Here is a 12,259-nt window from a genome sequence, read left to right on the forward strand (position 1 = left end):
AATCCCTCATTTTAACTTTGCAGCCAATATCAAGCTTTACAAATTCAATTTTCTGTGCATAGTTGCTTGAAATGAGGACCGAGATGAGAAAAACATTTTGCACACAGAGAGTGGTGAATCTCTGGAATCTCTGCCACAGAAGGTAGTTGAGGCCAGTTCATTGGCTATATTTAAGAGGGAGTTAGATGTGGCTCTTGTGGCTAAAGGGATCAAAGGGTATGGAGAGAAGGCAGGTACAGGATACTGAGTTGGATGATCAGCCATGATCATATTGGATGGGGCCGAAGGCGAGGCCTACTCCTGCACCTAATTTCTATGTTTCTATGAAATAATTTGTTTGGATTTCAAATAAATCTGAACTTGAAAGTTATGTTTCCAGCCTGATGCATCATGTTAATTAATCGTGAAGAAAAATAATTACCCCAAATCCAAATTAGTGCAGCCACTATGGCCATTCTTAAGCAGAGATCTGAATCTGTTAATGTTGCCATAAGAACCCTTTTTTTTTGTGAGGTGGGAATATGATGAATAACGCAAATTGGAACTGTAGTGAAATTTGCATCTCTTCTGCAGAGAGAAATTAACTGGGTTGATTCCTGGGATGAAGTTGTCAGGAAAGATCAAACTAATTGCCCATGCTAAATGGAGTTTGGAAGAATCAAAGTGATCTTATTCCCCTTGTGGGAGCATTTAGAACTAGGAGCATAGCAGAGAATTGCAGAGATTGAATCATTAAAAATATTCAAGGTTCGCATATAACCATTATCATAATCCTTTATTAGCCAAGTATGTTTTGCCATACAGTCATCATACCAATAAAAAGCAACAAGACACACAAAATATATTTTAACATAAACATCCACTACTGTGACTCCACATTCCTCACTGTGATGGAAGGCGAAAAAAAAAAAAAAGTTCAATCTCTTCCCTTCTTTGTTCTCCCGTGGTCGAGGGTCTCGAGCCGTCCATTGACAGGACGATCTTGGCTCCCGTATCCGGCAGTCGGACCCTCCGCGTCGGGGCGATCAAGCTCCCACATCGGGGGGATCTCAGTTCCCCCACGCCGGGCGTTCGAAACCCGGGTCGGGGCTAGTTGAACCTTTTGCGACTTTGGAGTTTCCCGACATCAGTCTCTACCCGAGACTGTGAGCTTCACGATGTTAGAATCCGAAGCTGCAGTTGAAGCGTCGATCCCAGGCAAGGGATCGCAGGCTCCGATGGTAAGTCCACTGCCCCACGGTGGGGCTCAAAGTCAGTCTTGGGCAAGGCCGCCAGCTCCATGATGTTAGGCCGCAGAGCAATCGGAGATATGATCCAGAAAACAATCGCATCTCTGGCAAGGTAAGAGATTAAAAAAAGTTTTCCCTGACCCCCCATTCCCCCCCCACATAAAACAAACCGGAGACCATTAACATAAACTTTTCAAACACACTAAAAATAACAAAATAGACAAAAAGACAGACAGACCGTTGGCGAGGCTGCCATCGCTGACGACGCCACCCGATAGAATCATAGAGTGATACATTGTGGAAACAGGCCCTTCGGCCCAACTTGCCCACACCGGCCATATGCCAATGGCTTGGTGTATGAGGTTATGAGAAACAAGAGTAAAGAGAGTTTGTGTAGGAAGGAATTGCAGAATTGTGTTGGAAGGAAGGACAGACACAAAAAGTTGGAGTAACTCAGTGGGTCAGCATCTCTGGAGAAAAGGAATAGGTGAAGTTTCACATCGAGACCCTTCTTGTCTTATGCACTGGAACAGAGCAATTGCATTTTTACTTGGTGCTGCTTAATAGTCTCATTAACAGACTTGCATACAAATAAGCATACAGTAATCATTAATACAACAAATGAATAATCTGTAATGTAACATTAAACATAATAAGGCAAAGCTGAAGTCTGTGGTGGAATCAAATATAAAGTCCATAGAAGACTAAGCTGCTTGGGTAGTGGTTAGGGTGGTGCAGTTTCAAGAGCCTGATGGTTGCTGGACAGAAGCTGTTCTTGAACCTGGAGATTTCAGTGTTTTGGCCCCTGTACCACCTTTCTTATGCCAGTGGTGCAATGAGAAAATGGCAAGGGTGATGTGGGTCTTTGATAACAACTGCTATTCTGCTATCCTGTTCATCTCTTTGATGGTGGGAGGGCATCACACGTGAAGGGCAATGTCTACCAATTTCCGAATGAATAACCTTCTGATTGAACAATTTTCTGAACATCCCTGCGCAAGGGTTTTCTTTGTTCTATGCTGAGTTAGTTGAGCGCATAGACCACAACGTAGGGGTACATGGGTGGGATGTGAAACTTCATGTATGGAAAGATGGTCTGGTCTATGAATTCAATTATTGATATTTAATTGTCATGCGATCCCAAATTTTTTCTATCCATACATAACTAAAACTCTGATCTTGTTATCTTCCGGTTTGGCGGTCATTCTATCTGCGCAAAAACGGTTTGCGATAGCGCTACGATTTTTCGCCAGTTCACTCACTGTTCTCCTGTGCTGCGATTGCACCAAGTTTCGTTCCGATCAGTTGAATGTCGTAAAAGTTAGCGAGGTTCAAAAATCTTAAAAAACGTGCGTGCGCAGATCGGATTTACGAAGGGGAAATCATGATTGACTAATCTTCTGGAATTTTTTGAGTATGTAACCAGGTAAATGGACAAGGTAGAGCCAGTGGATGTAGTGTACCTGGTCTTTCAGAAAGCATTTGATAAGGTCCCACATAGGAGGTTAGTGGGCAAAATTAGGGCACATGGTATTAGGGGTAGAGTGCTGACATGGATAGAAAATTGGTTGGCAGACAGGAAACAAAGAGTAGGGATTAACAGGTCCCTTTCAGAATGGCCGGCAGTGACTAGTGGGGTACCGCAAGGCTTGGTGCTGGGACCGCAGCTATTTACAATATACATTAATGATTTAGATGAAGGGATTCAAAGTAACATTAGCAAATTTGCAGATGACACAAAGCTGGTTTAGTGGGCAGATGCAGTTTAATGTGCATAAATGTGAGGTTATCCACATTGGTAGCAAAAACAGGAAGGCAGATTATTACCTAAATGGTGTCAAGTTGGGAAAAGGGGAAGTACAACGAGATCTGAGGGTCCTTGTTCATCAGTCAATGAAAGTAGGCATGCAGGTACAGCAGGCAGTGAAGAAAGCGAATGGCATGTTGGCCTTCATAACACGAGGAGTTGAGTATAGGAGCAAATAGGTCCTTCTGCAGTTGTATAAGGCCCCAGTGAGACCGCACCTGGAGTATTGTGTGCAGTTTTGGTCCATTAATTTGAGGATGGACATTCTTGCTATTGAGAGAGTGCAGTGTAGGTTTACAAGGTTAATTCCCGGGATGGCGGGACTGTCATATGCTGAGAGAATGGAGTGGCTGGGCTTGTTTACTCTGGAGTTTAGAAGGATGAGAGGATATCACATTGAAACATATAAGATTATTAAGGGTTTGGACACGCTAGAGGCAGGAAACATGTTCCCGATGTTGGGGGAGTCCAGAACCAGGGGCCACAGTTTAAGAATAAGGGGTAAGCCATGTAGAACGGGGATGAGGAAACACTTTTTCACACTGAGCTGTGAGTCTGTGGAATTCTCTGCCTCAGAGGGCTGTGGATGCCGGTTCTCTGGATACTTTCAAGAGAGAGCGGGACAGATCTCTTAAAGATAGCGGAGTCAGGGGAATAGGGAGAAGGCAGGAACGGGTTACTGATTGGGGATGATCTGTCATGATCACATTGAATGGCGGTGCTGGCTCAAAGGGCCGAATGGCCTACTCCTGCACCTATTGTCTATTGTCTATCGTCTATTGTCCGCAGGCCTGGAAAAAGCACAAAGGTTTGATAAAGAATAGGATCTATACCAACTTAATTTAGATGTAAAATAAAAATCTGAATGTTCTCATCAGGTCAGGCAGCACCTGTAGAAAGGGAAATGAAGGGCACTTCAGGTTGAAGACCTTTCATCGTGTGTGTATTAGTTTATGAAAGATCATTTCTGAAAATTAGTTTCTTTTGAAATTTTTGGCCTATACCATTTTACCAAATGATGCCAACCTTCTTTATTTTTCCCTGTGGCCCTAAAATGTGTACACTGAATGACTCGCTATCCACAGCTGTCTGGAATATACTTCTCCTCGTGATTCAGCTGGTGACTCCTTATCCTGAGAACCCGTGTCCTCTGATTCTGAAGAAAGCAGATTCCTTACCTGAAGAAAGATCAAAGCATATACTTTGTTGAAGTTTTAGAATTATGCATGTTCGAATTAGATAACCTGTGATAACAAGATTAGATAATGCTATTGCACAATGTTGAGTCAAAGCATGACACCATTTATTTAATTATGGAGTCAAGAAATGTCAGATTCTATCTATAAGGAAACACCTGAGATACATTTACTATTTTCTGCTCCAAGTGACAATCAATAATTTTACAAACCTGGGTTTTAATAAGGAGCCATTGGTCATTAATTAACAAGTGCCTCAAGTGCAACTTGTGAAAAACAAATAGTTAAAATGTATTAATAATCATAGGGACTGGTTAAGGTGGTGATTACATTGAAGGATTTCAGCATCTGAGGATGGCGATCAGGGCATTACGATCAGTTTACTGATTCAAGTTTTCAAGGTCAGTTTATTGTCACATGTACCAATTAAGGTACAGTGCAATTTGAGTTATCATACAGCCATACTAAGTGAAAAGCAACACATAACCACATAAAAGTTAACATAAACATCTATTACAGCAGATTCCACACTCCGCACTCTGATGGAAGGCAATAAAGTTCAATCTTCTTCCTTTTTGTTCTCCTGCGGTCGGGGCAGTCAAACCATCCGCAGTCGGGGCAATCAAAGCCCCCGCAGCCGACAATGGAAGCCCCCGTCGTGGTGATCGAAACTCCTGCGTCGGGGCGATTGCTCTAATAGAAATGCAAGCAAATAAAGAATGGGCCAATTTGAGCATGTTTAGTAAACGGCAATGAATTTGTCTGCAGATAGATGTTTGGTCCTCATTTATTTATACCTGACTGCTTTTGACCTTGCTTAATTGTAAGATGAAGTTGAACCTTATTTAGCCCTATTACAACAGAACCTGCAACCTTCATGCAAGTGATTTGGATTACCTGCTCTTCATAATGGTTGAGATATTGTACATAAGGCCAGATCTTTTGTTAGTGGTGGGAAGCCAGAAGAACAGACTAAACAAACAGAACAAATGTTACTTTGAATCTTGTAAGGTGCAATACCATATCCAACTCAACTTCCACTTATTTTTTTGCAAACATTTATAGAGAGTAGTTTGAGAACTTTTGATTAACAGATGAAGGTACATATAACAACCCTATGAATGAATTAATACTCTAGCTTTCAACTTGGCTCCATTTTGGATGTGTAACTTTAGTGAGATAGCAGTGAATGGTTCAAGAGCGGGTCCATGCTTTGGTGCTGTCATTCCACAAATTGTCATTTCTGGGCATCACTATCAAGGACTAATTTATTGCTTATCCTCAATTGCTTTGTGTGGATACTGTTTGGTCTGCTGGAATTATCTTTTTACTTCGATTTCCGAGGCAGAAGTGAGTAGATCATGTGAGTGTCACAGTTAGGGCAGATGGAGAGGGGATAAAATTGATTTTGTTCCTTCAAGACCGTGACTGAGCCAGTTACATATTTGTAGCAATTAGATTAGCTTTTGGTTATGATTACTGGTATCAGCTTTGTTTTCATATGAGGGAGGTAAATTTCTTAAACTGGCATAATAGTATTTTCAGCTCACATTTTCTAGATGATTACTTTGTAGATATGCGTTTCTAATCCAGCAATTTAACCACTGTAATGCCATAACACATACTGCTGACATGGCTATAAGATGTTATCTTGGAAGATGCATTGTATTCATTGTTGTTTTGCTTTATTAATCCTTTAACTTTGATGTGGTTCTTCATTCTTCAGAACTGTTTTGCGTTTCTATCATCTTGCATAGGGAAGAATCCATCTGCGATGAGGCTTTCACAGTTGCTTTGTCACAGGAGTGAATATTTTAGACATCCACTTAGACTTGCATGATCTATGACCTAACCCATTAAACCCATAATTATTCTAATTTCCTTCGATAAATCGTAGAAAATTAATTCAAAATGTATAATCCCATTTTTTAATTGTCCATTGACTTGGCAATGATTGCCATTTGAGAAGAGGTTTCCAAAGATGAAGCACACTTTTCATGTACTAGCCTTACTCCTGAAAGGCATGACCCTTGATGATGTCCCTGGTCTGAGAACCTCACTCAATCTCACCCATCTCTCTTACCCCAACCACTGAGATGATAAGAAGTGAGTTACCTTCTTGACCATCTAAATTACAGAGTCTCCAGTCTAGTCCAGTCTCCAGTCAGAGTCGGAGCTCCAGCCAGCATGGCCTGAGGACTACGGGTGCTGGGGAGGAAGCGGCCGCTCCAGACATTTCCAAGCCGCTGAGGAGTGTTCACCCGACGCCGGAGTTCCAGCTTTCCGGCAAGAGGGCCTGAAAACATCGGACTGCCTGCGGAGGCCACAATAGGCCCGACTATGGGTGAACAGGGGATGGGACTGGACTTTGCTGCCTTCCCCCACAGTGGGAACCATTGTGGGGGGATGTTTTTATGTTTATTGTTAAATTCTTTAATGTTGTGTCTTATCTTAATTCGTGTGCTGCATTGGCAAGTCAAATTTCACTACACCATTTGGTGTATGTGATAATAAATGTCCATTGTATCCTTCGAATCCTTTGAAGTTTGAGCATTCTCTCCTGAAAAATGAATCATTGACCTTCTGATAATAATTTTCAATGCACCTCCTACTTCTAGAAATATCTATCCCATAGCTCAGAAAGGTTCAGTGTTTCAGGTATGGCTCTTGCCTCTGGTTTTTTTATGTTTCCTAAATTTTATACACAACTTACTCTCCAGACGTTTAGATATAAAATTCAGCTTTTAAAGTGTTTGCTTTGCTCCCACCCATCATTATTTAATGGGTTGTAGACCTGAACAATGAACACACACTTCTAGTTTGTTTAAGACTAGTTCAGAAATGGAAGACTTCCTAAATTTGTCTCTCTTTTCGATATTCACATAAATCAAGGAGCATGTTTGTCACATTCCACAATTTAATTGAGTACTCTGCAGCAGAAGTGCTTCAGCACTTCTAGTCATGGATGAGAAAGAATGCCCCTTGTATAAGTAGAACCATTTGCAACTTTGATCTTGAATTGATAAGGTGTTACTTCCATCTTCAGCAGTTACATTGGGCAGTAGAATGTTTGGAGAAATAGCATAAGCAGCTACAATTAGCCGATTACATTGCATTTCAGAGTGGTCACACTCTTCTCCTGTGGGAGAACATGCATTTAAATTCCAGGTGCTTGATTAAATGACCTGATGCAGCTGCCGAAGCAGTGCAGGGGGCTCTGGCAATTGCTGAGGATTTTCTTTGAAATGAAAAATTGTTCAATCGTATTGCCACAAAATACAGGATTTTTTACAATTCCCTGTTCTTAGCTTTTCCTCAGTTGCAAAGTTACAGCATTTTATCATGAAAGTCAGTATCTTTTTGAATCTGTGCTGTGACCTTGGATTTAAGTATCTAGGCCAAGACATCTGTTTTATTTATTGCCTCAGACGTATGAAGAAGAGTTAACAAGCTTGGAGGAGGAAAAACAAAATACGCATTAAGGAAATGGAACAGACTGTACTGAATTTTCCCTGGAGGGTGCAGTTTGCTTTAGACTCTTCTCTGATCCATTGCATCTGTGCAATAATTCTTGATGTAAAACTGCTGGATATTTGTTTTGGTACATTAATTATTAATTTTGCTTTTGTTAGCATATGTGTTTATTTCTAGTGTTTTGATTTAGGAAGAAGCAATGCAAAGAAGTTTTATTTAAAATGATTGGAGTACCAATCAAATATAGATTTATCCAGCAGGGCAAGAATTTGGTGAGGTGAGTTTGGTGATATAACTACATATAATGGCAATAAAACAGTTTGTAGAATTTATAATCTCACTTAATTCTGAAGTTTCATCAGTTTGTCTGTTGAACTGGCAAAATTGACTTTTTTTTAAATGTTCAAAATAAACTGAATACTATTCAAGATTATGCACAATTAAAATGCATGTGTTACAGTCCATCTTATTTTCGTACATAGAGTCTACTGGGAGTAATAAGATTGCCTTTGATAAGGTCCCACACAGGAGATTAGTGGGCAAAATTAGAGCACATGGTATTGGGGTAGGGTATTAACATGGATAGAGAATTGATTGGCAGACAGGAAACAAAGAGTAGGGATTAACAGGTCCCTTTCAGAATGGCAGCCAGTGGCGAGTGTAGTGCCGCAAGGCTCGGTGCTGGGGCCGCAACTATTTTCAATATATATTAATGATTTAGATGATGGGATTAAAAGTAACACTAGCAAATTTGGAGATAACACAAAGCTGGGTGGCAGTGTGAACTGCGAAGAGGATGCTAGGAGGTTGCAGGGTGACTTGGACAGGTTGAGTGAGTGGGCAGATGCATGGCAGATACAGTATAATGTAGATAAATGTGAGGTTATCCACTTTGGCAGCAAGAACAAGCAAGGCATATTATTATTTCAATGATGTCAGATTAGGAAAAAAGGAAGTGCAACGAGACCTGGGTGTCCTTGTACACCAGTCACTGAAAGTAAACATGCAGGTACCACAGGCAATGAAGAAAGCTAATGGCATGTTGGCCTTCATAACGAGAGGATTTGAGTATAGGAGTAAAGAAGTCCTTCTGCAGTTGTATAGGGCCCTGGTGAGACCACATCTGGAGTATTGTGTGCAGTTTGGGTCTCCTAATTTGAGGAAGGACATCTGTGCTTTTGAGGCAGTGCAGCGTAGGATCACGTGGTTAATCCCCGGTATGGTGGGACTGTCATATTAGGAAAGATTGGAAAGACTGAGCTTGTATTCACTGAAATTTAGAAGGATGAGAGGATATCTTATAGAAACGTATGAAATTATAAAAGGACTGGATATGCTAGATGCAGGAAAAATGGTCCCAATGATAGAGGAGTTCAGAACCAGGGGCCACAGTCTAAGAATAAAGTGGAGGCCATTTAAATCGGAGATGAGAAAAAAATTTTCACCCAGAGAGTTGGGAATTTGTGGAATTCTCTGCCACCAAAGGCAGTAGAGGCCAATTCACTGGAATAATTTTAAAAGAGAGTTAGATAGACCTCTAGGGGCTAGCGGAATCAATGGATCTGGGGAGAAGGCAGGCATGGGTTACTGATTGTGGATGATCAGCCGTGATCACAATGAATGGCGATGCAGGCTCGAAGGGCCAATTGGCCTCCTGCACCTATTTTCTATGTTTCTATGCATCCATCCAAAAGAGTCCACAGAAGTCAAGTTTTGTTAAATGTAGAAAATCTGTTTCAGATCCTAGACATATTTTGAAAGGATTCATTTTCAAGTTCACATTTATTGTCACATGCACCAATTGGTACAGTGAAATTTGAGTTGCCATACAGCCATTACGAATAAAAAGAGCACAATACACAATAGTTTAACATAAACATCCACCACAGTGGAATCAACATTTCTCCCTGTGATGGAAGGCAATAAAGTTCAGTCTTCTCCCTCTTGTTCACCCGCAGGACATAGCCACAAATTGGACAGATATAGGACACATTTATTTCATTAATGCAAGCATAGGGTAAAAGTATCAGTTCAGAACCATTGGTTGGTGATTTGAACGCTTCCTGGTTCTGTCAGGCCCTGGAGACCCAAGACACTGCAGATGCTGGAATTTTAAGTAAAAATACAAACTCTGTGAATCCAATGGATCAGGCAGCATCCTTGGAGGGAAATAGACAGACAACATTTCAGATTGGGCCCTGGCTCAAAATGCCATTTGTCCATTTCCCTCTACAGATGCTGCTTGACCCAGCAATTTGTTTTCATGCTCAAAATTTCAGCATCTGCAGTTTCTTGAGTCTCCTGGTCAATATGCCAACGCCATTGTGTTTTTGAAGGGCACGCATTGGAATATTGCTGAACCTATCATGTATTAGGCTCATTGGGAATTTCGGCAATTGAGTGCTTATGACCTTGACAGGATGAACACCAGTTGATACAAGTCCCACTGAAGTCCTGTAAATGACCCAAAGGCTTAAGCAATGCTTTAGCATATTGATTAAGCATATTGATTCCTTAGGGAACCATAATAATCCCTTTTCCTTATGTTGAAGACATGATGCTCCCAATTTAGCTGTACTCATAATGTTGTCCCATCTATTTATAACAGATCTAGTTGTTTAGAAATTCTTTACTATCTAAGATTTAAAGGCAGACTTTAGCAATTGTCAGTGTGATCCAAATCTTCAATTTTTAATTTTTTTTATTTCTACACATTACATATTGTTCAGAATGGATCAAATTATCCTCTGCATAACCTGCACGTGCCTGCAAAAAGACTTGTATGTAATGCAAATTTGATTCATAATTTCATGTATTGCACCACAATGTGCTCGGAGCCACACCTTCTGCGGACAAGTATCAGTGAAGAACCAGATAAGCTCATAAATTCATAAGTGATAGGAGTAGGATTAGCCCATTCGGCCCAACAAATCTACCCTGCCATTCAATCATGGCTGATCAATGTTTCCCTCTCAACCCCATTCTCCTGGCTTCTCCCCAAAACCCGGACTAATCAAGACTTTATCTATCTCTGCCTTAAAAATATCCATTCACTTGGCCTCCACAGCCATATATCACATGGCATAGTATTGGCATTTTGAAGATTAGTTATTTTGGGTTGTGCGATGGAAGAGGTGTACACATTACTAAGTATTATTGAATACACACACACCGACACACACTCACACACACACACACACGCGCACACACACACCCACGCACACACACACACCCGCTCTAATGGGAGGTACGTGGCTGGGGCACACATGAGATACTCCCAAGTACAACAGAAAACAGGCCTTTTGGCGCACCAAATCCATGGCAATTTTTTTGCCCATTTGCCTGTATCCTTCGACATCTTGCCTATTGAAGTGCATGTCCACATGTCTTTTAAGCATAGTGTTCCGCTATTTTACAGGTTAAATCATTGTTCCCAGATCCACTTATGCTCACCACCTGGATAGAGATGTGTTGAGATGTTTGGTATTGTAGACTTTATATCGGCTCACCCAGTATTCTGAACAGTTGCTCAAATGCTCAAATATGAGGCTGTATCCAGGTAAGGACGAAATAGAGAGATCTCTCTGTCCTAATGAATTTTCACGTCAAATAGATAGAACGTTTCTCACACTATAAAATCTATGAAATTTAAGAAATCTTTCTCCGTTGTGCTCATGTGAAATGTTTTATGTGGAATGATCATTTGCAACATAATCATTTTAGTGCAGCTAGAGAATATTGAATACCTGCATAATTGTTTTAATTATTGTTAATGGGTTGTTTGTGTCACTTAATTTGATCAGTCGCTGAAAGATTTCAAAGCATGGTGAAGATGTGTTGTTGGCATAAAATTACCATTGCTGCAATAATTATTTCCATTGTTTTATTTCTTTTGATTTGGCAATTACCTGGACAAACTTGGGGTATCGTGAAGCATAATTATTGGGCAATTATTCCAAATTCTACCATTTAAAGACAAATCTAAACAATTTCATCAATAAAGACTCTGGCACAAACTTCAGCAGACACTTCAGTATCGTATTGAAGCAAAACTGAGTGTTGGATATACAGTTAAAAACTCTGTTGTTTGAATTGACAGGAATGTAATGTTATGGATCTTTCTCATCCAAGAAGAGAAATTCCGGACCACATTTAACTCCAACACGAACAACCAATTTTGCAATAACCTCCACGTGATTTGCAAGGCATAGACAGGCTGTAGTGTTTCCTTGTATTACAATATTGTCAGGGCTGCCAACATTGGGTAAGAGTTGGGAGTGACAAAAAGTGCGAGAGACCAAGCCTGAGGGAGCGTAGCGACCGGGGGGGGGGAGGGGGGGAGGGGAGGGGGGTCTGTGGGAGAGGGTTGTCCCATCTCCCATTGATACAAAGCTTTTGCATTCTTCAGCTTCAAATTGTGCAATCTGGTGCATACTGTAGTGAGCCTTTTAACTTACACTTGAATGCAATATTTATGCTTTAAATTGGATTAGGTATGAATAAGGTTAGGCAAATTACATTCCTAATTACATTCCACAGTTGAGTCAGGCTAT

At 40.8% G+C, this 12,259-nt stretch overlaps 1 protein-coding gene across 7 annotated transcripts in view; it reads left to right on the forward strand.

Annotated features, from left to right (window-relative positions):
• lama2 (laminin subunit alpha 2) overlaps window positions 1–12,259 on the forward strand; it is a 342,464-nt gene that overhangs the window by 38,155 nt on the left and 292,050 nt on the right. The gene's annotated exons all lie outside the window — the stretch shown is intronic.

The sequence above is a fragment of the Amblyraja radiata genome, chromosome 5 (assembly GCF_010909765.2).
Source record: "Amblyraja radiata isolate CabotCenter1 chromosome 5, sAmbRad1.1.pri, whole genome shotgun sequence".
NCBI lineage: Eukaryota > Metazoa > Chordata > Chondrichthyes > Rajiformes > Rajidae > Amblyraja > Amblyraja radiata.